The following is a 14,305-nucleotide window of genomic DNA, read 5'->3' on the forward strand; positions in this document are numbered from 1 at the left end:
GTGTGAGAAAAGAAAGGGTGAGAAAATCCAGCATTTGCAAAATCAGGAGCCAGAGCCAGAGCCCATCTGGGACAGTGATGTCCCTCCTCATTATCTTATCTTTCAGTCTGAAAGGAAGCAGAAACCAGGCCAGGGTCCCTCCCTAACCAGTACCCAGAAAACCAGATGTAAAGGAGAAAAGACACAATTACCCTGAAGGAAGATTTTTTAAAAGATATTGCCCTGAGAGAAAGGTTACTTAACATTAAAAAAAAAGTCTCAAAAGTATCAAAGAAAACAAGGGAGAGAAAAGAGGGTACTAAAACATAGAAAGCAATCATCATAAGCAAAAAAGTAAAAATTAAGTATGCTTATTTCTCAGTTGAACAAATGTATAGTGAAATTACAAAGAGGTCCTGAATAAAAGGGGAAAGAAAACACAGAAATAAAAAAAAATTAAAACAAAAAGCACATTAAGTCTTTTCCTCACAGTTGGATGGGAAAAGCTATAAAGTGGAAAACTGTAAAGTCTTAAAACAGCAAAAAATCTTCCACTTGAAATTGCAAAACTCCATGAGAGAGAGCATCTCAGGTTACACTAGGAGGCCTTCGCTGGTTGCCTGCAATTGTTCCAAGCTCAGATTGCCAGAAGGATTCGTAGGAAAAGGTTGCTCCTTGCCCCCAGATCCTGATAATCAAGGTAAGCAATAAAACACCTTTGTATTTGTCCAAAGAATGAGCAAAAGAGCCATTAACAGGAGCTCTCTGATTTACAGTGCATTAGAATCACTTAGGGAGCTGCTTAGGAATTCTGATTCCCATAATAGTTATCTGAGAATGAGGCCCAGGGATCCACACTTTTAATTAGCACCTACGGTGATTCCAAAACACATGGCCCTTGAACCTCACCTTGAGAAGCACTGCATTAGACATTGCTATAGGAATCCCTCTGCCCATATGCTGTCTATGTAGGTTGTGTTGGTGAAACGTAAGACATCTTGTTGGCTCCCTCATAAAAAGGGACTAGCACAAGTCTAGTTGCTCTCATATTTGGGTATGAGATGAAATTCAAGATATTTTCCAGCAACCTGTACAATCACGAGCAGGCCTTCTACTAAACCCAAAAATTTTGCTAAATTTATCAGACTACTGTCTTCATAGATACAAAGGCAGGCTGTGTTTGTAAGCCATTTTCAGATTATTAAGATTCCATAAAAACAACCTAAGTATATATTAAAGTACATTTTAGAGGAGAAATATATGCTACTTCTCCAGGTCACTAGATGGGGTTTTAAGTACAATTATTGACTTAATTTGAATGGAAAATTTTACAAATAGGATTTTAGAAGTTATCTCCAAATAATTAAGATCACAAAGAAAAAAAAATGGACAGTCCTGTATTTCATTTCTTATAATGCTCACTTTTCTAAAGTTTCTTACTGCTCAATGACCCCAGACTTGGCTAGTAAAACACCCTTGCATCACAGTGGGTTGCCTACAAGTATTTATATTTGAGAGACTCTCAGTACATTTTTGACTGCAAATCAAACCCCCCAGAAAGTCTTCTTGCTTCACTGTCTTCAAAGGAGCTTCGAATAGAATGTTCCTTTTCAAAAGGGGCCTCAGGAGTTACTTTGCTCCTCCAGCAGAGTTAGGTTGTTTTATTTTGCCTGATACTAATCTACCTTTTTAAGGCTCAAAAATGACTTTATTATCACTCTTCTATGTTTTTTCAATTGTGGAATCTTACAGGGTTTTTTGTTGAAGTATAGTTGATGAACAATATTATGTTAGTTGCAGGTGTACAACATAGTGATTCAACATTGAAATACATTAGGAAATGATCACCCCAGTAATCCTAATAACTATCTGTCTTCATACAAATTTATTGATATTACAGTATTATTGACCATATTCCTTATGCTGTATTTTATCAATATATCATTTTTCAGTACTCTATGATCCTTTGAGAACTCAATGATAGATATTTTCTATAAAATAAAATATAAACATTAGCAGATTAAAGTCTTTGTTTTTTATGACCACAGTGGCCTATCCAAGCATTTCAGTTTTTGTCTAATAGAAGATGTGTTACTTTTTTTTTTAATGTGGTCGTTGGAGCCATGAATCACATTAGTCCCTTTTGTGGGGGACTGAGGTTTCTATTTGTAAGTTAATTCTTAATGCTACACAAAATCACTCTTCTTGTCTTTTTTTCCACTCCAGAGTAACCGCAGCAACTGTTTGGCCTGGATATTCTGAGAGAGCCCTAATATTAAATACTTTTCTCCTATTGTCAGACTCTATATCATAATATCAAGCCACCCATGACAAATTTTTCTTTGGAAAATATAATTACAAAGTCAACACATGCCTTTAAAATGACTGACTTAATTTGAGCATCTCAGAAGGACCCTCTGCACCACTTACCCCCTCTCCTGCTCTTGATATCTGTTAGGATGGTGACTTGTTGAGGATGGCATTGATCTTAACCCTCAAGGCCTCTGGATGCTTTTGGTCCTGCTTCAGCAGGAAATAGACGAGTGGGGTTGACTGAATTTAGTTTTAAAGCTCTCTTATTTCTTGGACCTGTGTCTGCCGCTGCTCTCCTGGTAATTTTTTTAACTGCGACCTCATCTTGACCTCTAGATTTCACTTATTCGCTTATCCTTCTTACTCAGTGACAATCTCCTGTTTTTGATCATCGGTTTCATCTATCCCCAGTACTCTGGCTCTTCTAGTCCAGGCTTTTAGTCTTAAATACCAACTATAGCATCCTTATCTGTGACTCAGCCTAACTCTACCATCTGCTTTCAAATTCTTCTCCCAGGCCTTCTCATGCCCTCTCTTTCCAGCTCGACAATATCTATTCCCTTCCTCGTAGCTCCTGTTCTAAACTTTAGTCTCCTCTTCCCTGCCACTTTCCCAGTATTGCCCTGGTAAATTTCTGACCATTGAAGCTACTAGTAACAGAAGCAGAGGTCCAGTAAGGAACAAGGGTCCCAGGAGGAATACATGTAAACCTGGGAGGAATACTGACATTGAACTTTGAGAGAAGTTAGAGTTCAACTTCCAAAAAAATGAAGGCTATACACATAGAGTTTTTTCATACACAAACCAGTTTAATTATTTTGATTTATTCTTTAGTAAAAAGAAATATCAAGTTAGTAAAAAAAAACATTAAAATTAATTATTCACTGACTTGAGGGGTTTTTAAACCAATGTTTTACAGGCAATTCGATCAGAACAGGCAAACTTGTTTGTACATATAGCCCAGTCTCAAAAATACATAGATAGAATAACCAAGAGTCTAATATAAGGGCGCTTTGGGTTTTTTTAAATAATTGCTTCTCTATTTTTTTTTATATACCTTTATTTATTTATTTTTGGCTGCATTGGGTCTTCCGTGCGGCGTGCGGGCTTTCTCTAGCTGCGACGAGCGGGGGCTACTCTTCCTTGTGGTGCGTGGGCTACTAATTGCAGTGGCTTCTCTTGTTACGGAGCACGGGCTCTAGGCTTGAGGGCTCCAGTTGTTGTGGCTCGTGGGCTCTAGAGCGCAGGCTCAGTAGTTGTGGCACACGGCCTTAGTTGCTCTGCAGCATGTGGGATCTTCCCAGACCAGGGCTCGAACCCGTGTCCCCTGCATTGGCAGGCGGATTCTTAACCACTGTGCCACCAAGGAAGTCCAAGGGTGTTTTTTGTTGTTGTTGTTGTTTTGTTTTTTGTTTGTTTGTTTTCGGTAGGCGGGCCTCTCACTGTTGTGGCCTCTCCCGTTGCGGAGCACAGGCTCCGGACGCACAGGCTCAGCGGCCATGGCTCACGGGCCTAGCCGCTCCGCGGCATGTGGGATCTTCCCGGACGGGGGTATGAACCCGTGTCCCCTGCATCAGCAGGCAGACTCTCAACCACTGCGCCACCAGGGAAGCCCCCGCAAGGGTGTTTTTTAAACTATCAAATGTTAGGCAAAATTACCAGCCAGCAGTAATAATACAGGTACTTTCCAACTTTTCTAATTATAAATGCATTCCTATGTGCATATCCTGCTTATTTTACTAGTTTCATTCCCTAACAATGTCTAGCCTGACCTGCAATTCATGCTAAAAATACTAGTGCCAACCCCCATTACTTCACATACCACCATAGTTTTCTACAAGCCGTCTGTCAAAACAAAAAGTGACTGTTGAAGTAAGACGCATTACCAATGAGATAAACGACTCATAACAATAAGGAAGCAAATTGCACTCAGAACAAATGAAAAGGAATCAATCACCTTGCCTTATTAGCAGTGTGCTGAATACACTGGTTTCATCTGAAATACATGTTTTTGGACTCGAGCTTTCTCTGAAGAGCTAGAACTACTTGGGAGGGGGCGGAGTTACAATATTAAGGTGGTAGTTGAAGTCATGGGGTTTGATAATATTTGAAGAGACACACAATATGGGACATTAAAAGAAGAATCCATGTTGGATTAGTAGGACATACATTTGGAACAGGCAGGGCCTTTAATATTCTTCATAAAATCTGGGCCAACCTTTGAAGTCAAAGGGTCTGTCTCTAGTGCACACACACACACCAATTACACCAACCACTTGAATTACTTATTCACATAAAAAAGTATGGCAGGTTTCCTCAAGACTGCGAGACTGTTGAGGAAAGAGGCAAAGTCAAGCCATCATCAATATGGGTGGAGTTAGGAGTAAGCTCTTCTCAAAATCCCCGTGGTGATCATGACTAAAATTTTTGAACAACATAAAAACCAAAAATAAATATTCTCGAATATGGATCTTCTTATGTACTCTGTTGGTACCACATATACACACACAAGACTATACAATTGTGTTCTTAGCTGTACACAGATTTTTTTTTAACATCTTTATTGGAGTATAATTGCTTTACATTGTTGTGTTAGTTGCTGCCGTATAACAAAGTGAATCAGCTATACGTATCCATATACCCCATACTCCCTCCCTCTTGCGTCTCCCTCCTACCCTCCCTATCCCACCCGCTAGGCCTTAGCCCTTAGTAAAACTGTGATGTGGTTAAAACACATCCCTGGTACTTTAGAAACATGGAACTAAAACTATATGGAAGTCACTTAATCTAAAATATTAATTTTACAGATGAGGAAACTAAGAATCAGTAAGAGGAAAAAATATCACATCAACTATACCTCAATTAAAGAAAAACACACATGGGCTTCCCTGGTGGCACAGTGGTTGAGAGTCCACCTGCCGATGCAGGGCACACGGGTTCGTGCCCCGGTCCAGGAAGATTCCACATGCCACGGAGCGGCTGGGCCTGTGAGCCATGGCCGCTGAGCCTGCGCGTCTGGGGCCTGTGCTCCGCAACGGGAGAGGCCACAACAGTGAGAGGCCCACGTACCGCAAAAAAAAAAAAGAAAAAAAGAAAAACACACAATATCTCAAATCTCTCACACAGACAATTGCTTCCTCAATCTCTGTGACATTTTCTTCTTGATGACAGGAAGTAGTTGTCTTTTGGGATTTTCTCCAGAGTGAAGGCCACATCTGCATGTGATTTGCATACGCTCCTCTAGCCTGGAGTGCTGGCTAATTTTAACATTCAGACTTGGTTTTCTAATGATAAGATGCCAAAGGTTAACATTTTTCTCACGAATGTAGCAGCATCTGCCATTTATTGAGCATTAAATGTGCCACGCGTTGTGCTAGGCACTTCATTCATATTCCCTCATTTCATCCTTTCAACAGTCTTGTATATTGGATAGTGTTACCCTGTCTTACAAGTGAGGACAATGAAGCTGAGAAAATAAATATTATGCCCTAGATATTTTACTGAGTAGATAATAAAATCAAGATTGAAACCCGGGTCCATCTGATTACCAAGCATTTTCTGTGCTTCTTCCATCACTGGAACTCTATTACCAGGGCCCGGGGGGAAATAGAGGGGAGACAGAGAGCCAAAGAAAGTCAGAGTAGTCACAAGCACTGCTCTAGGAGGAAACACTGGAGGAGCCAGTCTGGCACTGATGCACAGATGGTTTTCACTGTCAGGAGAGCAACAGGCAATGCTGTTCCAGCACTAATAAACATGCGCTTGATGGGAAAGAGTGGGGAGACACTGCAACGAAGACTCTCATGATAATCAGTTTTACCAGAGTAGACTTCAGTGGCCTCCTCCAACAACCTGATGGGTGGAACAAAATAGCCTGCCACAAAGTTCTGGTGATCTTGGAAAAGAATAAATATCAACTTGGGATATTGCCTTAGTGAAATGATATATCCTGATTTGAGTATTAAATCTAGTCCAGCTTGCGTTTCTGTAACAAATTCTCAAACCCCACAAGATTAGGAAATGTTATCTGCAAGGAGTTAGGGACAGCTGGAGAGAAATATCTGGGGCTTGAGCAAGTTCTTTGATATGGCCTGACTTCCAGGAGCCTTGAGAAGTAGATTCCACCTTAATAAATACCAGGTGTCAATTTTACACGGACTCTGGAAAGTAATTAAGACTAGGCAGGATCAGATCCAAGGAGTTATTTTACTTTCAGTAGGAGTTATGAATTTTAGTTTGCCAATATTCAAAAATAGACCCTGGAATATGGCCAAGGAAAGAGATGATGTTTGCCCTTCAGCCTTTCCACGGAAGTTCAAGAATCCAAGTCCCTGTGAGAACAGCCTGCCAGCTTTCATGGAAGGTTCTGTCACTCCCTGGCTTAAAACCCTTCAAGAGTTACCCATGGCATTTAGAATAAAACCCAAACTCTTAAATGCAGATTTTATGACTCTCCCTTATTGCCTCCTCTTTATTTTTAGACATCCACTCGTTCTATTGTCCAGTTACAGTCAATTTCTTTCTAAATTCTGTCCCTTCTCCAAGCCTTGGCTCGTGCTACTCCCTCTTGCTGGAACATTCCCTGCTGCAATGGTCCCCTCCTCCCACAGTCTCTCTATTACCCGCCCAGACACTGCTGGTTGGCTGAGTCCCACTCATCCTTCACTCCAACATCACTTTCTCCGGGAGCTCTTCACTGACTCCCCACTTTCCTCTGTACTTATCATAGTTCACTATAATTTCTTATTACATGGTTTCTTTGCCAGCTGGACTGTAAATTCTATGATGGAAAAGACGTGTTGCCAGCTAGCAAATATTTGTTGAGTGTCCACTCTCTGCTAGACATTGGAGATAATGTGGTCCGCTAGATGTATAAGGTCCTATGTCTGCCTCACCCAGTGTTACAACCTAACATGAAGCAGATCCTTTTCCTCTCACGTAAGATGTATTTATGATATAGGTTGCCTGTAGGAATATCAAGGATCTTTTTATTCCCTGCATATATATGAGGCAGGACAACTTCCAGATGATGGAATCTTGCTCTCCTAGAAAATGGAATCAGAGTGATCCAGAGGGTAGCCATTAGAGACGGCCTCCTGCCTGGGCTAAATCAGGAAGTGCCAATGGTGGAATACTTTGGAGGATCTTTGGAACACTGTGTGGCAAGCCCTATTCTAGAAACAAGAAAGATGCTGCCTTTGTCCTCTTAAAGCCAACATGTCTCAAAATAGTCTGAGCAAGAATCCTGGTCATCTTGATTAATAATGAAATTATTAGCTAGCACTAACCCATCACAAAGTTACTTTGCTGTATGAGAGCTAATTTATTTACAGAACTCCTGGAATGTGACATGCCAAGCAATCAATACAATTACAAATAAAGCCGTGTGAGAATATCAACTATAGAAGGCTGCCATTTCCACCCAGAAAGTTTAAATTTTGCTGAAGATTCCCAGTTTAGACTCCATCTCTCTGGTCTTTTAGCATCCAGACTAAAGTAGGCATCTCATTTAATTACACAAATATATTGATCTGTAAATTCAGGCCATCAGTGAGAATGAATTCAGATAATAAATTAATCCCTCAGCATTCTGGACTTTGAAAGCCCTTTCTCTCCCTAGTATAATTTGTGCTGCTTTATCAATTCAGAAACTATTTCATTTGTCATAGATGTACTGAGGTGAGGGAAGTTATTAGAATTTAGATTATTGACTTTAATTTTCTATTACAGTAAGTGCAATTCATATATGTAAGAATCTTCACCCACTGAGAACATTATATCATTTTACATTTTGCCTTCAATCTAAGAACCACTTGTAAAATGGAAAAGGTTGGAAGAGAGGGAGAGATAGAAGCTGAAGAAAGAAAATTGTAAATTATTATATCACATGCTTGAGATGAGAATGAATGAGCCTACACTGGGGACGGCTTGGACAGAGATGCCTCTTGGTCTTGAGTCCACTAGAGAGAAATGAATGATTTATTAAGAGAGGAATTTTGGACTTCTGAATATGCATATTAAATTTCTCTTCTTTCCCAAATCTTTTTAAAATTCCAATGTAAGAAAAAAGTATTGATGCTATTAAGTAGATATAAGTCTGGTTACTGACTGAGTAAAGCAGAGGAAGTGACAACTTAAGTATCTGCATGGGAGAAGCCCCCCCACCAAGTGAATCATTTCACTCAGCAGAAACCTTGAGGGGCTCTGAGGTAGGGTCACCAAGCATCAGGGCAGGCAAGGCTTTGGGGGAGACACCAGGTTGAAAACAGGGGGATTATTCAAAGTCTATACACTAAACAGAGGTATCTTTCAAACAGGCAATTATTAATCATAGGAGAAGCCAAAAGTTGTCTGAGAAAGAAACTTAGAATAGCAATGGTTATTATTTACATAACCATAACAGTGTTGACATGCCTGTTTAACCAAAATGTGCTGTAGAACTCTAAGGGCAGGCTGATGAGAAGGGATGTTGGAATGTGGTGATGACAAGGGGGTGCTGGGAAGGATGAAATTTTTATCTATGACAATAGGAACTCAATAAATTATATCTAAAATGGATATATCAAGAAATATCAGGAATATTATTTATAAATATGGAAGAAGCAGCAGGGGGGGAAAAAGTTCTAAGAGTTGAAAGTTGTTGCCTCTGGAGCATGGGCTAGAGTAGGGTAGGAGAAGGGACAGTTTTTCAGCAAGAAAACTTAGTTTTCTATGATTTCTTATATTCTCTGCATGTATTACTTGGATAAAAAATTTTTTTTAATAAGAGAAGGTCCTTTGGGTTGCCAGGATATTATGATTATTAGCCTGGAAGAAACCTTGATTCCATAATTTTACACACCCAGGATGTTGTGATCTCCTTGGTATGTATATAGGAGATACATAATCATGTCTGAATTGGTGCATCATTAAAGCCACTATAATTATTTACACTAAAAAGAAGATAGCACAAAAATTTAGGCCACAAAATGTTATACTGTGATTCTTTTGTAAACCTCAACACAGTGCCCAAGGGTTCTTTCCAAAGGACCATTTTGTGTCTTGTGAACTGCTATATTCCCAGTGCCTAGCACAGTGCCTGCTTAACATGGATCCCTTAGAAGTAGTTGTTGAAAAAAATGTACAGAGATTGCAGCAATGGTAGTTAATAAACCACTGTTGAATTAACTGGACTGGGTGGGAGGGAAGAGAGGAAGGAAGTTCTAAGGAAGACAAATTGCAAAAGGCCAAATATAATTGGGAGCCACGCCAAATTTTCTCCCCTTTTTAAGGAATCAAAACCAGGGTGAAGTCAAGGTCAAACCACTAATAAAGGGAGATGAGTAAAATAAGTTCAAGGTGGTATATTTGTGAATTTCATTTGCTTGGTAAGCACTTTGTGTATGAACGGGGTGGAGCTTATGAACTGAGAGGGCAATTCCATATCCTATATATGCCATTCAGGTTGATATTTTAAAATATGGAAAAATAGTATTTATCATTCAACTTGGATGGCTAAGAAAATGTGTAGAAGTCTATGTCATACACGACACAACCAATCAAGTTCAAAATACAATTTTGAAAAAGAAGAGAGGTCGTCTAAGTAGAAAACCAAATTTTATGTTTAAGATCATGTATTAGTTTGCTAGGGTTGCCATAACAAACTGTCACAGATTGGTGGCTTAAACAACAGAAATTTATTGTCCCAGTTGTGGAGGCTTGAAGTCTGAGATCAAGGTCTTGGCAGGGCTGGTTCTCTCTGAGCACAGTGAGAAAGACTCTTCCAGGCCTCTCCCCTGGCTTCTGGTGGTTCCTTGGTTTGTAGACGCATCACCCTAACCTCTGCCTTCATATTCACATGGCATTCTTTCTATACTCACTATGTGAGTGTCTGTGTCCAAATTTACCCTTTTTATAAGGATACCAGTCATATTAAAGTAGGCGCCCACTATACTCCAGTATGACCTGATATTAATTATACCTGCAACAGCCCTATTTCCAAATAAGGTCACATTCTGAGGTACTGGGGTTAGGACTCCAACATATGAATTTGGGGGGACACAATTCAATCTATAGCTTTTTCCAGTCTAGGTTTTCTAGAATAATCATCTTTTTTTTCTCCCTACTACTTTGATTCTAAGTATAGCCTTTGTACATTTCATTATACCTCCCCAAATCTACCTTGCAAAGAGGCAGACTGCACAGAAGGGTGGATGGCTGGATAAACAGATGTATCTGATTGTGACTGTTAGGCCGGAGCCAGCCCGGAAGATGGTATGCATACTTGAGAACCAAAACTAATAGACCAAATGTCTCTTCTTGATGAAAGCTCCCCTAAGATGAAAGAGCAAAAAAGCCTACCTACTCCCTGGGAATTGGGGAGGAAAAAATATCCCTAGAATTAAGCACAACTTAATATCTCAATAGATTATCACTATAATTTTCAACTTCCATTAAGAAAGTACCATTATTATATTATAATTACATTCACTTCTTTTAATAAAGTAGTAATGATCTTCAGAAAATACCACCACCATGAGAGCATTCCTTGAATGCAATTCTGAAACAAGAGGTTCAATAAATTATCTGAGCAATAGCAGTATTATCATTGAATTTAATTCTCAAGAGTGATTTTGTAAAAGACATAGTTGTTGGTTCAAGAAAAAGTTAATTTCAAGTAGTTGACATTGTCATGAATTATTTATTCATTAACTACTTCAGTCATTTCAATCATAAGTAGAATTCCTTTTCCTATCTCTTGGTTTTTATCTGAAATTTCCTTTTCCTTTCACCATTTCTCTGCTCAGCCCCTCAACGCCTGCACTTCTTCCAACACTACTTCTAGACCCGAAGACTGATTACTCCAATGAATGAATAATTATTACATTCCCCAAACAAGTAGCAGCAGGTTCCAAAGTTGGCCATATGGACAAAGGTAAAGAGGGATTATAGAAATAGAAACTATAAAACATTGTTGAAAGTAATGGAAGAAGATCTAAAAACTGGAAAGACAGCCAGTGTTGAAGACTTTATATTCCTAAGATGGCAGTACTTCCCAAATTGATCTATAAATTCAATAAATCTATATCAAAATTCCAACTGCTTTTCTTGCAGAAACAAGCAAGCTGATCCTCAAATTAATGTGGAAAGGCAAGGTCCAATATGTGACCTTGGATTAGCAGTTTCTTAGACATGACACCAAAAACCCAACGACCAAATGAAAATAGATAAATCAGTCTTCATCAAAATTATAAATTTTTGTGCTTCAAAAGACACTATCAAGAAAGTGAAAAGACAACTCACAGAATGGGAGAAAATAATGTATATGATAAGGGTCTAATATCCAGAATATATAAAGAATTCTCACAACTCAACAGTAAAATGACAAATAATCCAATATTAAAATGGGCAAAAGATTTAAATAGACATTTCTCCAAAGAAGATATACAAGTGACCAATAAGCACAATATGTTCACCATCATTAGTCATTAGGAGCTTGCTAATCAAAACTGCAATGAGATACTACTTTACACCCACTAGGATGGCTATAACCAAAAGAGAAAATAACAATAATTAACCTCTTTGGGAGTTTATCAAGATCTTAAGATGTCCAGGTAAAAACAAAGTCAGAGAATAATAAAGCGTCAGAGAAAACTCTTGGGACATCTTGAGGCCAGACATACCCAGACATGTAAATGTAGACCATGCGAACTGTTAACCTGTGTGTGGTTGCCACAGGCCCCAGCACTGGATTTTACAGCCAGTGAAGCAGCTGCCTAAAGAAGCATTCAATAGCAGATCACTAGAAAGGGAGCATGAGTCAAAACTCAGAGTTGGGCTTCCCTGCTGGCGCAGTGGTTGAGAGTCCGCCTGCCGATGCAGGGGACACGGGTTCGTGTCCTGGTCCGGGAAGATCCCACATGCCGCGGAGCGGCTGGGCCCGTGAGCCATGGCTGCTGAGCCTGCGCGTCCGGAGCCTGTGCTCCGCAGCGGGAGAGGCCACAGCAGTGAGAGGCCCGCATACCGCAAAAAAAAAAAAAACCTCAGAGTACAACTTCTATCTTTAACCTAGTTTTCTAAAAGTGTTGGTGGGGGAGTTAGACTGTATGGAAACAGTCTTGTCTCTGTATGGACTGTGCTCAGTGTACTTAATTTCAGTGTGAAGAAGTGAATTAATATCAATGTAGAATCCATTCTCTGATCAGTTTTATGTGTTACAATATCTTAAAATATACAGGATCAGAAAACCACAGAAGTCTTATTTAACACTTCCTTATCATTCTTGTTTGTTCCAGAAATGTTTGATATAGTTGTTCGGCTATTTTTGCTCTCCTCATTACAATATTTATTTCATCAAATAGATGTTCATTCCTTTCCATTCTCTGAAAGGCACTAGTGTAGTTTGTGCTCTTACGCTCTGACCTTTGAAATAATTCATAATTAGACTAGTGAATGCTTTTCCCTCATTTTCCAACCTCAAAGCTAGCAAGTAACTGCTAGAATAGTCTGTGACTTATAAGAAAGAATGCTAAAAAGCTTATAATTATTAGAGAATGGTACTGTTTTCTGCAAAGCAACTAAACACTGAATGTCTTGTTCCTGAGAAAGTAAATAATAGGAATAAAAAATGATTTCTGTATAAATTTCCCTATAATCCATGACTAAAGTTACACTTTAACTCAATCAGAAAATAGTTCCTCATTTTTCATATTTAATATATTCCTACTATCTGCCACATAATCTGATTAAGACAGAGATACAGAAATGAGTAAGCACCTCACAGTTTAGGGGTGAAGACAGACATATAAACAAATAAAGTTAAAATCATTTTGATAATTTTAACAACAGAATCATGAACACAATATCAGAGAAAGGAGTGTTTAGTTCTGTAGAAATGTCAAGGAAATCTCCTCCTCAATGTCAAATTTCCTAATTACAGGCTCAGATAGTACCACAACTTTATCTTTGATAGAAGTTCTATCACAAATGCAATTTTCCATTTATCCAGTGAGCATCTGATTAATCCCTCTCTCCTCCATTAATATGTTAAGTTTTAAATATTTGAGCATGGATCATGTCTGTTCCTGCCCACTTTAAATTCTCAACACATAGATAATGTGTTGATACTATAAATTAGTAACTCTTAAATATTGTTGAATATACGTAGGGAAAGTATTCATAAAGGAATACATTAGGATTCTTTACCTGGCTGTTGGAATTAGATTAGGAGTTTGCCAGGAGAACAGGCAAAAAGAGAAGGACATTGCAGGCAAGGGGTATAGCACTGTGTGCAAAGAGATGAAGGCACGTGTGCTTGATGCTGGGGTATAACATCTGAGATGGGGATTAGAGGAACATGTGATAGAGGACAAAAGAAGAAGGAGTGTGCAGAACATGAGACATGTCAGGCTGAGCAATTTTAGCTTTTATCTCAGAGGTATGAGACAGGGGTCACTAAAGCATTTTAGGCAAGTGAGAAACATGACTGGACTTTCTTTTAAATCTTAGGAAGACCAATTTTTACAGTTCTATGTTCATTAGGATTTTTAGGTGGCAAAGAACAGAAGTTCCCTTGGGTTCTATAAGAGAGTTTATTATAAGAATAAGCAGGGGGCTTCCCTGGTGGCGCAGTGGTTGAGAGTCCACCTGCCGATGCAGGGGACACGGGTTCGTGCCCCAGTCCAGGAAGATCCCACATGCCGTGGAGCGGCTGGGCCCATTAGCCATGGCCGCTGAGCCTGCGTGTCCGGAGCCTGTGCTCCGCAACAGGAGAGGCCACAACACTGAGAGGTCTGCGTACCGCAAAAAAAAAAAGAATAAGCAGGAAAGCAAGTGAAATTTCTGACAACAATCAAACAGATAATATGGAGAAATACTGGGTGTCCTCTGTGACTTTGGCAAGAGCAATTTCATTGATGTTGTGCGAGCAGGTACCTGATTACAAGTGAAGGACTTAATTGCTGAGGAAGAAATAGAGATGCTGAAAATGGACTGCTTTTTCAAGAAGCTTGAAAAAAGAAGGAGGCTTTCAGGC

The 14,305-nt window shown here is 39.4% G+C and overlaps 1 long non-coding RNA gene across 1 annotated transcript in view; it reads left to right on the top strand.

Moving 5' to 3' along the window:
• The first annotated feature begins 629 nt into the window (after positions 1–629).
• Positions 630–14,305, top strand: part of LOC137221276 (uncharacterized) — a 49,121-nt gene continuing 35,445 nt past the window's right edge. The window contains exon 1 of the long non-coding RNA XR_010941958.1: positions 630–679. This is a non-coding gene — a long non-coding RNA (uncharacterized lncRNA). The remainder of the gene's footprint in view (positions 680–14,305) is intronic.

The sequence above is a fragment of the Pseudorca crassidens genome, chromosome 3 (genome assembly GCF_039906515.1).
Source record: "Pseudorca crassidens isolate mPseCra1 chromosome 3, mPseCra1.hap1, whole genome shotgun sequence".
Taxonomy (NCBI): domain Eukaryota; kingdom Metazoa; phylum Chordata; class Mammalia; order Artiodactyla; family Delphinidae; genus Pseudorca; species Pseudorca crassidens.